At 38.2% G+C, this 13,307-nt stretch overlaps 1 protein-coding gene and 1 pseudogene across 1 annotated transcript in view; both read right to left on the bottom strand.

Annotated features, from left to right (window-relative positions):
• The window catches only part of c1qtnf12 (C1q and TNF related 12), a 62,184-nt gene that overhangs the window by 21,241 nt on the left and 27,636 nt on the right, over positions 1 to 13,307 (bottom strand). The window lies entirely within an intron of this gene.
• On the bottom strand, positions 3,647 to 3,763 carry LOC129412483 (5S ribosomal RNA; annotated as a pseudogene).

Here is a 13,307-nt window from a genome sequence, read left to right on the forward strand (position 1 = left end):
AAGACAACCTATCATCTTGAATTGAGAGACTGGTAATTCCAGAGCTGAAATCATCCAAATGATTCTACTGAAGGTGTATGGAGTTTAACAACAAACTGGAGCACTTGCTGTTTTACCACGTGACATCACAAAGTAGAACAGTGTTTTCTGTTTGAGAAAAGAACTCAACTTGTGAACTTGAACTTGTGTGTTAAATGTGTGAATGAAACAAAACAAAACTCCAGGTATTTTATTTGTGATGAGGAAATTTACTGACATACTCTGACTGGGGTCAGCCCTGTATTCTCTTATTTCTAAGATTTGTCTTATTTCTAAGATTTTTTTCTCAAAATTAAACTCAAAATGAAGTCATTCTTATTTTTAATTTTTAAAGGGATTAATCAGAATCATTTCAACCTAGGATCCTTTGCACCATAACCTCCACATTACATCTGTTGTCAACTGCTGTTGGAGAATAGGTTGGGAGAAAATGGGGAGAAATGATGATGCAAATTGATGACAAAGGAAATATGGGAACATAGGGCCTAATTTTGGAGGAAAAAAAAATATATATATATATATATTTTTTTTTTATTGAAAAAAAATCAACAAAATACAAGATGCAGACATGTTATTATTTGCCAAAAAGTGATTTTTAAAAAATAGGCCATGACACTTTGAAGATTGCCTCACAGGGCCAGTTCAAGTGGTGGGGGCAGAGGGGCTGGGGGACCGGTCAAAGGGGCGTGGAGGGCCGGAATTTGGGCAGCGGGCCTTAGTTTAATGGCCCCTGCTTTATGCATTCTGAGCGTCATGCCATCATGGTAAAGCTTACAGTAACTAGCATGCTACTGCATACTTCCTGATTATCAGACAGACAATAAAAAACAGTACTTTTACTTGTGTACGTTTTGTAAGTCTTGTGTACTTGTGTACGTTGTGTCTACAAGCGATGAAAGAGTTTGCAGTATAAAATGATCGATATTTGAGCAGCTCTGCTTCATATGATGTGTTTTTTTTTTTATTATTGTGGTTTGTTCTATGAAAATACCTTTAAAAAAAATACCTACTTTGAGGATTACTTAAGTTTTTTTTCTTCCTAATAAATGTACTTAAAATGTAAAATCAGATGAGATGTTATTGCTTTGTCTGGAACGTTTCACAGTATGGTATAAATCCTTTCTACATTCATAAAGACCAAACCAGACAGAGTTACAGGTCAGATCTGTGGAGATGAAACCCCGCTCACAGTCAGAATGCCTGTTTTTCTAGGTATTTTTGAGCTGTTTAATGTCACACTGTGGAACATGCAGACAAAGCAAGGACATATCCATAGAAACAAGCGATGAATAACACTCACACACTTACAGTAAAGACAAAAACTACAGTGTCAGCTTCCCATAGAACCCAACCATTTGTTTACACTCCAGTGTGTTTAGGAAGCAAGGAAATGTCAGATAAAATAAGTAAAGATACTGTCAGTGAGATACATGTCACTTCTCTGGAAAAGATGCAACAGCTGATTCGTTCCAAACACACAGATATGAACTGCTCCCGAGGTCATCTGTGTTACATTTGCTCACAAACTTAGATTCAGTTTGATTTGTCTTTGCACATACAAGTCAGAAACATGCAAAGAGATAGAAAATATAAATGACTGTGCAGGAGAGAGTGAGAAGACCAGAACAGCCTGATGAGACCACCTCCCCTGAAACACTGTGTCTACCAAAACAGACATGAACAGACGAGTGGATTTACTTACAGTAGTTCAAATATGAAACATGTGCATGAATCAACATTTGTTTTCATTGTCGGTGTGGAAATAGATTTGAGAGTCGGGCTTAAATTCAAACTGATAATGATGCATTAGTGTTACAAAGTGCTTCTCCAGACACTCCTTTTCTGCCCTGGGACAGACTGATGGAAGCGAGGCTGACAATCTGCACCAGCTTTAAATCTGTAGAAAAATGTATTGCCTAGGGATGTAACAATAACAGAAATACCGTGATACCGTATCGTCAAAGTTCTCACAATAATATCATGGACCATCATAATATTTCAAATTACACGACTCTTTTCTTAAATGAAGAGTTATAGTGCAGCAACAGCTAAAAAAAGATAAAGGGAACTACATAGACCATGATCCTTTGCATTTCAGTGCAGACTACAAGAAGAAATAACAGTTCTAAGCACATTTAAGTTTTAGTTCTTTGGATTAAGTTTTGTCAAGGTGTTTTAAGAGTAAAAAGTAGCATATTCACAGTTTTAGCTGTTTAGCGTCCACAAAATATCACAATAAATATCGTACTGTGAGATGTATATCGTGAAAATATCGTACCGAGGGATTTAGATATTGTTAAACCCCGTAATCATGAGCCTCCCCACCATATCGTGAGCTTTCCCACAATATCACAATAAATATTGTACCGTGAGGTTCATACTGTGATGATATTGTGTCGTGAGACACCCCTAGTATTGCCACATATTGGTACATTTTTTCAGTACTTCACCAGACCAGTATTTCATATTTCAATGTTACAGGTCAGATCTGTGGAGAAGCAACCCTACTGATCAGGTATTAAGTATATTAACAGCAATCAAATATCCTGAAGTGAATAAAAGTAAGATCGATAAGTCTGATGTCAACATCCCAAACAAAGCAAAAACATCCACACAACCAGGTGACGGACCCTTAAAAGAAAAGTTACAGAAGTTCAAAAGTTCAAAAAAGCTTAAGTTAAGTTTAAGTTTAAGTTTCTGCATATGAAACATTAGCCAGACTGGTGCCACCGAGTGACTCTGCTCAATTTCATTTCTCTCCAGTGACTAGGTCAGGAATCAGAATACACTAGACGGTTTACATGAACCCAGAAAGTGTAAGTTCAGGCACCAGCCAATCAGTGAAGAGACAGACATTCAGTGCTGGCAACAATTCCTGAGATTGAGGATTTAAAGCTAGAACAAAGAGAATGTTTGATGAATTTTATCAAGGGGAAAAACGTGCAATGTCCTTCTTCCTATGGGATTTGGGAAATCTTATTATACCAGTTATCCACGTTAGTGGAGCATTACATACGTCATGACCAAATAGCAGTGACTGGTTAAATAAAAAAAGTACCTGCCTAATGAATCCTAATGCTGCAAGGTCAGATGGTTTTCACAAAGTGGAATTGGCTGATGAATCATTCTAACAAAACATATGAAGAATCAAAATTGTGTTTCTCACTCTCAAGTGTATAAATAAATAATACTAAATGGAAAAGTCAGAGTGTTCTTTGGGGAGACATAGATTCCTGCTTCCTGGCCGCCTGCTGGTTAGAGAGGGGAAAGGGTTCAGTATCCTAACAGCCTGGTGGATGAAGCTGTTGGTGAGTCTGGTGGTGTGGGGGGTGTTGGGAGTGAAGAAGGGGGGCAGTAGCAGTAGCAGCAGGCTGATGAAGTAATCTGAGCTCTTCTTGCATCTCTGTTTTAGTGTCCAAAACATCACAGATTTTGCTTTTCCGTATCTCTAACAGGGCCTGTCGACAGTAATTATATTCCAGAGTAGACTGACGAGAAAAACATTCAGACAAACACATTTTTACTAATAAAACACTGCACTATTTGGAGAGCCAGAGGCCGCTGCATGTACCACCACTAGGCAATGTAAGTAAGTGTAATGTTTTGCCCACTGCAGCACCAGTATTCCCATCGGTCTCCCGTCCAAGTACCAACCAGGCCCAGCTTTGCTTCGCTTCTGAGATCTGATGGGATCAAGCTTTGACAAGGAGGTTTGGCCACAAAATAAATCACACACTTAGGAAAGCTGCTAAATGACTTGTTATATTTCATGTGAGCAGTGTTCCATGTTGAAGAGTGCAGTACATTTCCATTGGATTACCGGTAAAACAGTAACACTGTGAGTCAGCAGCACACAGAGCTGCTAATCTGAAGGCACCACTTCATAACGGCTCAAACCAGATCCTGATTTATGCGCTCCATGTCAAGAGCTCGCTGGCCCACACATTTATAATCACACATCTTAAGCTCTCCCTACGTAATAATACAAATCACAGCACATCACTGCCAGGAAACGCACCTTGCAGCTCGCTTGTACACGCCATAGTAATTAAACTATTAAAACTGTGCCCCAAGGACAGTTTGAGCTCAAGGAACCAAGCAAAGGTAATTATTATCCACATTTCTGAGTGTAAAAATAATAGTGGTACTAGATAAACAAACTGGGCGGGGAGAGTGCTTAAAGGGCTTTCGAAAATGTAAATGACACGGGTAGAAGTAATTAGTGAAAAGAGGATTTAAGCAGAGGCTTACAGAACTGATTTATTACAGGAATAACAGAGCAAACATGCAGGAGTTTAAACTAATACATTATGGATTTCAGCTTTTTGGACACTTAAGCATTCATTGGCGGTCTGTGTTTTGCTTAGAATAATTTATTTATGTTAAGTTATTCAGCCTTGATTTTATGATGATTTTATGATCAGGGCTGAATAAAAGTATCTCTTTACTGTTTTCTTTGATGAATTCTTCTGTGTGTGGCCCCTGTGAAATAAACAAACTAAATCAGTGGTTCTTAAACTATACACTGATTCTTGTGCAGTCACATTTATTGATTTACATTTATTTAGAGATCATTATTTTACATTTGATACTAATAGTTTAGTCCTTCTTTGGGTTAGTCTTTGTTCAGAACTATAGCAATAGTGTAGTGTGTAGTGCATGGTTAGACCTGGAATCATTCTGTTTTTGAACCGGTTTGGATCTGCTGATACTCAGAATGCCAAATATGTGTGTGAAAAGTTTAAGAACCACTGGTTTAGGTTACATTTACACTGAAACGAATGACCATATCGCCGTAATGGAAAAGGTTTGCATCCAGACACGTCGTTTCTGTTGTCTATGGATTGTCTCTTCACATGATCGATGTCACAAACCAGCGAATCAAGTAGGCGCAAGTCACAGTGACATGGTCCAATAAGGACACAACTAGAGCTACTACGTCAGTGTAATCAAGTTTTCAGGTGTCCACACAGTGCTGGATCAGATCTGTACTCAGATGAATTTGTGGGAGCTGGAGACACCAGATCGTTCTGTCTCTGGAGCCTTTTTCCATCAGATGAGTGTGGATGAACACCGCATCCACAACGAAAACGACTCGAATACGTACAAGTGTGGATGGGAACTTAGATGAAGCTATAATAAGTGAGATAATCATAAGTCTAGTGACATCACAAGGTGAAACATTTTGGGTTAGGGATGATGCAATATAGATTTTTGTTCTTATCTTTGGAGCAGATGATTGATAAAACACATTTTCTTAAGATATAAATGATTATTCTTTTTTATCATGTCATATTAGTATATAATGATAAACATACAGCCTCCTTCACAGCTTAAAATGTGTCAAAAAATGTCACATATTGATAATTTTCTTTCAAAACTTGGTCACCAGGCTATGTTACAGGTCAGATCTGTGGAGAAGCAACCCCCTGATCAGATATCAGAGATTTTATCAGCAATCAAACACCCTGAATTGAATAAATCGAAGTTCAACACCAACATCCCAAACAAAGCAAAAACATCCAGACAAGCAGGTGTTGCGCCCTTAAAAGAAAAGTTACATCGTGCACCTTTAAATGCAGCTAAAATAGAAGAATACTTAAAATGCGTCAACTCTGTCTGGTGTTGTATGTAAGTATGGATTCAAAAACACAGAGGAGCTTCATGGATAATTATGTGTGTTCATGATGGATAAGTTATTTTATCCCTGGAGGTTAAACTAATCACTGAAACATGCAGAAATGAAACAAAACTACTCTGCTTGGATGCAATTGTATAACATGATTAAATCTTCAATTTGACATTAACAAGCAAAATATGAAGCAATTTCACTTTACAAGGTGCGTTATTCGCCACAGTTGCCCTGGGGCAGACTGTCAAACTGCACCTATAACTCACCCAATTCCTACAACAGTAATAACCCCATACAGAGTTACTGCGTTCTGAATCAAATGTAATCGATGTTGAAGTTACACAGAAGCTAAGGACGTTTTATTACAAGAAAGCTGCGATTTGGGTCTGGCTCAGTATTTCTTCTTCTGCCCTAAGTGTGTTTGTGGAGCAGTTTAGGCAAAATGAAGCAGAATTTATTTGAAGTCATAAAGCAGTGAAATATTTCTGCTGGGCTCCACGCCACAGAAAACAAACAGCCCCGTTACAACATGTCTGTGGGTGACTGCCAATCACACAAATACAGTCTAGACTCCTGAGGCCTGCTCCCTGCTCGCAATGTATATGTGCACTCCTCGATTTACGTTTTAAGTGCTTAAGACAGTAGCAGTAGTAGTAGTAGTAGTAGTTGTTGTATGTTGTAGCTGTAGTAGTAGTAGTCTAGACTCCTGAGTCCTGCTCCCTGCTCTCAGTGTATATGTGTACTCTTCTATTTACATGTAGAGTGTGTTACAAGACCACAACAAATGAAGGGGAAGTTTAATCCTTCTAGGGGCATTTATTTATAAAATAATCAATCATAATAATAGTTCTGGTGGCGGTGTGGCCTGGAGGATGGAGTGGAGAAAGATGAGAGAGAGAGAGAGCATCGGTGACAGGCTTTTATAGTCCTGTACAAACTGGAGGGCGGAGCAGCAGGTGAGGCAGGAGAGGACACCTGAGGAGACAGAAGAGCAGCAGGAAGGAGCAGTGCAGGACAAGACAGTAGTATCAGCAGAAGTAGTAGTAGTAGTAGTAGTACTAGTAGTAGTAGTAGAAGTAGTTGTAGTTTTGCTGTAGTAGTATTAGTATTAGTAGTAGTTGTAGTTGTAGTTGTAGTTGTAGTAGTAGTAGTATTAGTAGTAGAAGTAGTTGTTGTAGTTGTATGTTGTAGCTGTAGTAGTAGTAGTATTAGTAGTAGAAATAGTTGTTGTAGTTGTATGTTGTAGCTGTAGTAGTAGTAGTACTACTAGTAGTAGTTGTTGTAGTTGTATATTGTAGCTGTAGTAGTAGTTGTAGTAGTACTAGCAGTTGTTATTGTAGTTGTATGTTGTAGCTGTAGTGGTAGTAGTAGTAGTAGTAGTAGTAGGAGGAGGAGTAGTAGTAGTACTAGTAGTAGTAGTTGTTGTAGTTGTATATTGTAGCTGTGGCAGTAGTTGTAGTAGTACTAGTAGTAGTAGTAGTTGTTATTGTAGTAGTAGTGGTAGTAGTAGTAGGAGGAGGAGGAGGAGGAGTAGTAGTAGTAGAAGTAGTTGTAGTTGTATATTATAGCTGTAGTAGTAGTAGTAGTAGTAGAAGTAGTTGTAGTTGTTGTGGTTGTATATTGTAGCTGTAGTAGTAGTAGTAGTAGTAGTAGTAGAAGTAGTTGTAGTTGTATATTATAGCTGCAGTAGTAGTAGTAGTAGTAGAAGTAGTTGTAGTTGTTGTGGTTGTATATTGTAGCTGTAGTAGTAGTAGTAGTAGTAGTAGTAGTAGAAGTAGTTGTAGTTGTTGTGGTTGTATGTTGTAGCTGTAGTAGTAGTAGTAGTAGTAGTAGTAGAAGTAGTTGTAGTTGTATATTATAGTTGTAGTAGTAGTAGTAGTAGTAGTAGTTGTTGTTGTAGTTGTTGTGGTTGTATGTTGTAGCTGTAGTAGTAGTAGTAGTAGTAGTAGTAGTAGTAGTAGTAGTAGTAGTAGTAGTAGTAGTAGTAGTAGTAGTAGTAGTAGTAGTAGTAGTAGTTGTAGTTGTAGTTGTTGTGGTTGTATGTTGTAGCTGTAGTAGTAGTAGGAGGAGGAGGAAGAGTAGTAGTAGTTGTTGTGGTTGTATGTTGTAGCTGTAGTAGTAGTAGTAGTAGTAGTAGTAGTAGTAGTAGTTGTTGTGGTTGTATGTTGTAGCTGTAGTAGTAGTAGTAGTAGTAGTAGTAGAAGTAGTTGTAGTTGTATATTATAGCTGTAGTAGTAGTAGTAGTAGTAGTAGTAGTAGTAGTAGTAGTAGAAGTAGTAGTAGTAGTAGTAGAAGTAGTTGTAGTTGTAGTTGTTGTGGTTGTATGTTGTAGCTGTAGTAGTAGTAGGAGGAGGAGGAAGAGTAGTAGTAGTTGTTGTGGTTGTATGTTGTAGCTGTAGTAGTAGTAGTAGGAGGAGGAAGAGTAGTAGTAGTTGTTGTGGTTGTATGTTGTAGCTGTAGTAGTAGTAATCCTGTCCTGAGTCCTGCTCCCTGCTCTCAGTGTATATGTGTACTTTTACATGTTAAGTGTGTTACGGCCCCGACTCGAAAGACTGCAACAAGTGAAGGGGAAGTTTAATCCTTCTAGGGACATTTATTTCTAAAATAATCGTAGTTGTAATAATGGTTCTGGTCACGGTGTGGCGCTGTGGCCTGGAGGATGGAGTGGAGGAGGAAGACGGAGAACAAGAGCATCAGCGACAGGCTTTTACAGTCCTGTACAAACTGGAGGGCGGAGCAGCAGGCAGGGCAGGTGAGGCAGGCGAGGACACCTGAGGAGACAGGAGAGCAGCAGGAAGGTGCAGGGAAGGACGTGGCCTGGGCCGTAACACGTGCTTAAGACAGTAGTAGTAGTAGTAGTAGTAGTACAGTAGTTGTAGTTGTAGCAGCAGCAGTAGTAGGAGGAGTCTAGTCCTGAGTCCTGCTCCCTGCTCTTAATGTACATGTGTACTGTTCTAGTTAAGTGTTAAGTGCTTAAGACCGTAGTAGTAGTAGTAGTAGTAGTAGTAGTAGTAGTAGTAGTAGTAGTAGTTGTTGTTGTTGTTGTATGTTGTAGCTGTAGTAGTAGTAGTCTAGACTCCTGAGTCCTGCTTCCTGCTCTCAATGTATATGTGTACTCTTCTATTTACATGTTAAGTGCTTAAGACCGTGGTAGTAGTAGCAGTAGCAGCAGCAGCAGCAGTAGTAGTAGTAGTAGTTGTTGTATGTTGTAGCTGTAGTAGTAGTAGTCTAGACTCCTGAGTCCTGCTTCCTGCTCTCAATGTATATGTGTACTCTTCTATTTACATGTTAAGTGCTTAAGACTGTAAAAGTAGTAATAGCAGTAGCAGCAGCAGCAGCAGCAGAAGTAGTGGTAGTAGTAGTAGTAGTAGTAGTAGTAGTAAATGCAGTAGTAGTAGTAGTATAATAGGAGTAGTAGAAGTAGTTGTACTAAGTTTAGTAGCAGTAGTAAGTTTAGGAGTAGTAGTAGTAGTAGTAGTAAGCCTAGGATTAGTAGTAGTAATAAACCTAGGAGTAGAAGAAGTAGTAGTAGTAATCTTAGTAGTAGGAGTAGTAGTAGTAGTACTAAACCTAGTGGTAGTAGTAGTAGTAGCAGTAGTAAGCCTAGTGGTAGTAGTAGTAGTAGTAGTAGCAGTAGTAAGCCTAGTAGTAGTAGCCTAGTAATAATAGAAGTAGTAGCCTAGTAGTAGTAATAGCCTAGCAGAAAATGAAAAGTATGTATTAGAAAAAAATAATAAGATAAAGTAACAGTGACAGTTGTGGTAGTTGTAGTAATGTTGTTAGAAGATATTAATAGTACTTTGTAATAATAATAATAATAATAATAATAGTATATCATTTGAAGCAACAATTACTTTGAAATCCAGGTTCAATACTTTTAAATATACTACAGCATTTGAACGATCCTGGACTAACATCTTGGTATGTGGATGGATTAAAGTTATGCCTCACTTTACTTACACACTTACTTATTCACAGTAATGAGATTAGAAGAGCTTTTCACATCTTTCACAGACCAGAGTGGAGTTTTGCAGCATCGGTAAAGCTACTCCTGAAAGCACTACTCTGTTCTCTCTGCTCTGTTACTCAAATTAAACTTAATCTGATTTTAATTTGAACACAATCTGAACATAAAGATCTGATTTAGTTGGATGATTTGTGCTGTTAAACAAGTCTCTCTCAAATAACATTACACTCACAAGCTACTGTATCCATTCTGTATTTTTTCTTGAGTTTTCTGACAATCTTAAAACTTTTTTGGTCTGTGTTTGCAAATGTATGCATTGTGTTTCCATGGTAACTGCTGAATATGAATAGAGAAACATGTAGAACACCCCCAGCGTGATGTCAAAAATCAATACAATATATGTGGACTGGGGAAATTTTGCTCAAATACATTTTTAAAAATCAAGCACATTACCTTTAATATAGTTTATCTTGAAAATAACATGACATTTGCTTGTAAAACATGTTACATAAATAAAAATGGATTGAACTTTGAACTCTTTGTTACGAGTTTGAACAGCACAGATCTCGGTGCACATTTGGCACGGTTCAAAACGCTGCAGATTGTGGAAGCTTTAGTTTGGACAGGATGATGGACTCTTGTTTAATGCCTTGTTTTTACTTGTAGCGTCTCTCCCTGTGCACTCCTCCACGCATGACTGACAGGACCAGCCCTGCTCCACCCTGCCCTCGAGCAAGGCATCCCCAAGGCGTGGGACACACACGGGGTTGTTATTTTATATTAAAAAAAGTGTATTATTATGTGTGTATTATATTTTGCTGACAAAATAAAAGGTAACATGTGATGACCAAAACAAATAGATGCAATAAAAAAGATGCAACACAAATTTCCACTGACAAAATTAAACCACTGAATTTACAATTTTCAATCTTCAACATCAACCTCCCAGTCTGACACATTCCAGATAGATAGTCCAATATAATTATTAAAATGTGCATTTAAACCATGGGTCACCAAACTTTTTTCACTGGAGGCCACATTATGGCTCCTGACTGTGATGGGGGGTCGGGTCAGGGCCGTATAACACAATTGTTTGACCCTGACAACACAGATTATATTCTTTGAAAACCACCACACTTTCTTTTCATTTCAGACAAACTGCACACTCCTTACACTGAACTAAAAAATAATCAGATGTCCACTGGTCTTTAAAAACTCGGCACTCTCTGTCAACTTTTTGTACTTTAACACGAGCCATTTTACTGTTCTTAACTGCACTACAGAACTCTGCACTACAGTACTCTGTCCTTAACTGCAGTAAAGTACTCTCCACTACAGTACTCTGCACTAAAGTACTCTCCACTACAGTATTCTACACTACAGTACTCTGTCCTTAACTGCACTACAGGACTCTGCACTACAGTACTCTGTCCTTAACTGCAGTAAAGTACTCTCCACTACAGTATTCTACACTACAGTGCTCTGTCCTTAACTGCACTACAGGACTCTGCACTACAGTACTCTGTCCTTAACTGCACTAAAGTACTCTCCACTACAGTATTCTACACTACAGTGCTCTGTCCTTAACTGCACTACAGGACTCTGTGCGTACGTCAGCTGTCACTGTTTGATCTCAAGTTTGTCAGGTGATGAAAATTCTGTGGCAAATGTAAATATGTCATATAATTATGTAAATATAAATATTAATACTTCATATAAATATCATTTTTAATTGAAAAAATCAACAAAATACAAGATGCAGGCGTGTTATTATTAGCCAAAAAGTAATTTAAAAAAATACTCCGTGACACTTTTGAGGATTGCCTTATGGGGCCAGTTCAAGTGGTGGGGGCAGGTCAAAGGGGTGTGGCCTTAGTTTGAATACCCCTGATTTAAAGGTTCACCATGTAACTTTTCACCTGTTTGACTCCATGCAGATTAAACATCTCCATGACGACCATCAGGTGAACTTGACAAGTTATATAATAGATCTTTAAAAATAATTTTTGTTCAGTCAGTCGTATATTCAAACTTTTGCCTAGACTAAATTATATGTTGTTGATGGCCGGCTCTGTTTGCACTTACGAACTGACTTTTAATTCTGTTTTATTCCAGGTTTAGTCCTGATCCTGGTCTAGTACTGGTTTAGTCCTGATCCTGGTCTAGTACTCGTTTAATCCCACTTTTGTTCTCCCTGCTCTTGATTTATGCATGTGAAAAAAGCAGTGGTGGAAGAAGTACTGTTGTAATGTTGTTACCATATTGGCAGGGAAAAAGCGTCCACATCAACAGTCAACATCAACATCATCAACAGTTATCGACGTACAACACCAACAATCTTCATACAACAGTACAACACCAACAATCGTCATACAACAGTACAACACCAACAATCTTCATACAACAGTACAACACCAACAATCGTCATACAACAGTACAACACCAACAACTGTCATACAACAGTACAACACCAACAATCGTCATACAACAGTACAACAACCAACAACCGTCAAACAACAGTACACAACAACAACAACCGTCAAACAACAGTACAACAACAACAACCGTCATACAACAGTACAACATCAACAACCGTCATACAACAGTACAACATCAACAACCGTCAAACAACAGTACAACAACAACAACCGTCATACAACAGTACAACATCAACAACCGTCATACAACAGTACAACATCAACAATCGTCATACAACAGTACAACATCAACAACAACGTCATCAACAACAACAGTACAACATCAACAATCGTCATACAACAGTACAACATCAACAACCGTCATACAACAGTACAACATCAACAATCGTCATACAACAGTACAACAACAACAACAACCGTCATACAACAGTACAACACCAACAACCGTCATACAACAGTACAACACCAACAACCGTCATACAACAGTACAACATCAACAATCGTCATACAACAGTACAACATCAACAATCGTCATACAACAGTACAACAACAACAACCGTCAAACAACAGTACAACATCAACAATCGTACAACATACAACAACAGTACAACAACAACAATCGTCATACAACAGTACAACAACAACAACCGTCAAACAACAGTACAACATCAACAATCGTCATACAACAGTACAACACCAACAATCGTCATACAACAGTACAACACCAACAACCGTCAAACAACAGTACAACAACATCAACAACCGTCATACAACAGTACAACACCAACAACCGTCATACAACAGTACAACACCAACAACCGTCATACAACAGTACAACAACATCAACAATCGTCATACAACAGTACAACATCAACAATCGTCATACAACAGTACAACATCAACAATCGTCATACAACAGTACAACACCAACAATCGTCATACAACAGTACAACAACAACAACCGTCAAACAACAGTACAACATCAACAATCGTCAAACAACAGTACAACATCAACAATCGTCATACAACAGTACAACATCAACAACCGTCATACAACAGTACAACATCAACATCGTCAACAGTTATCGCAGAGTTTTAACTTTTCATATTAACTTTTTTGATCCTCAACATTCAGCAACTTAGAGTAAGATGATGAAGTCATGTCAAAACAATTAAATGCAAAACCTACTTCAAAATAAGACGAGTTATCTCCTGACAGACAAACGCAACA

This window comes from Boleophthalmus pectinirostris, unplaced genomic scaffold, assembly GCF_026225935.1.
Source record: "Boleophthalmus pectinirostris isolate CB_2022bp ecotype Guang Dong unplaced genomic scaffold, ASM2622593v1 HiC_scaffold_8, whole genome shotgun sequence".
NCBI lineage: Eukaryota > Metazoa > Chordata > Actinopteri > Gobiiformes > Gobiidae > Boleophthalmus > Boleophthalmus pectinirostris.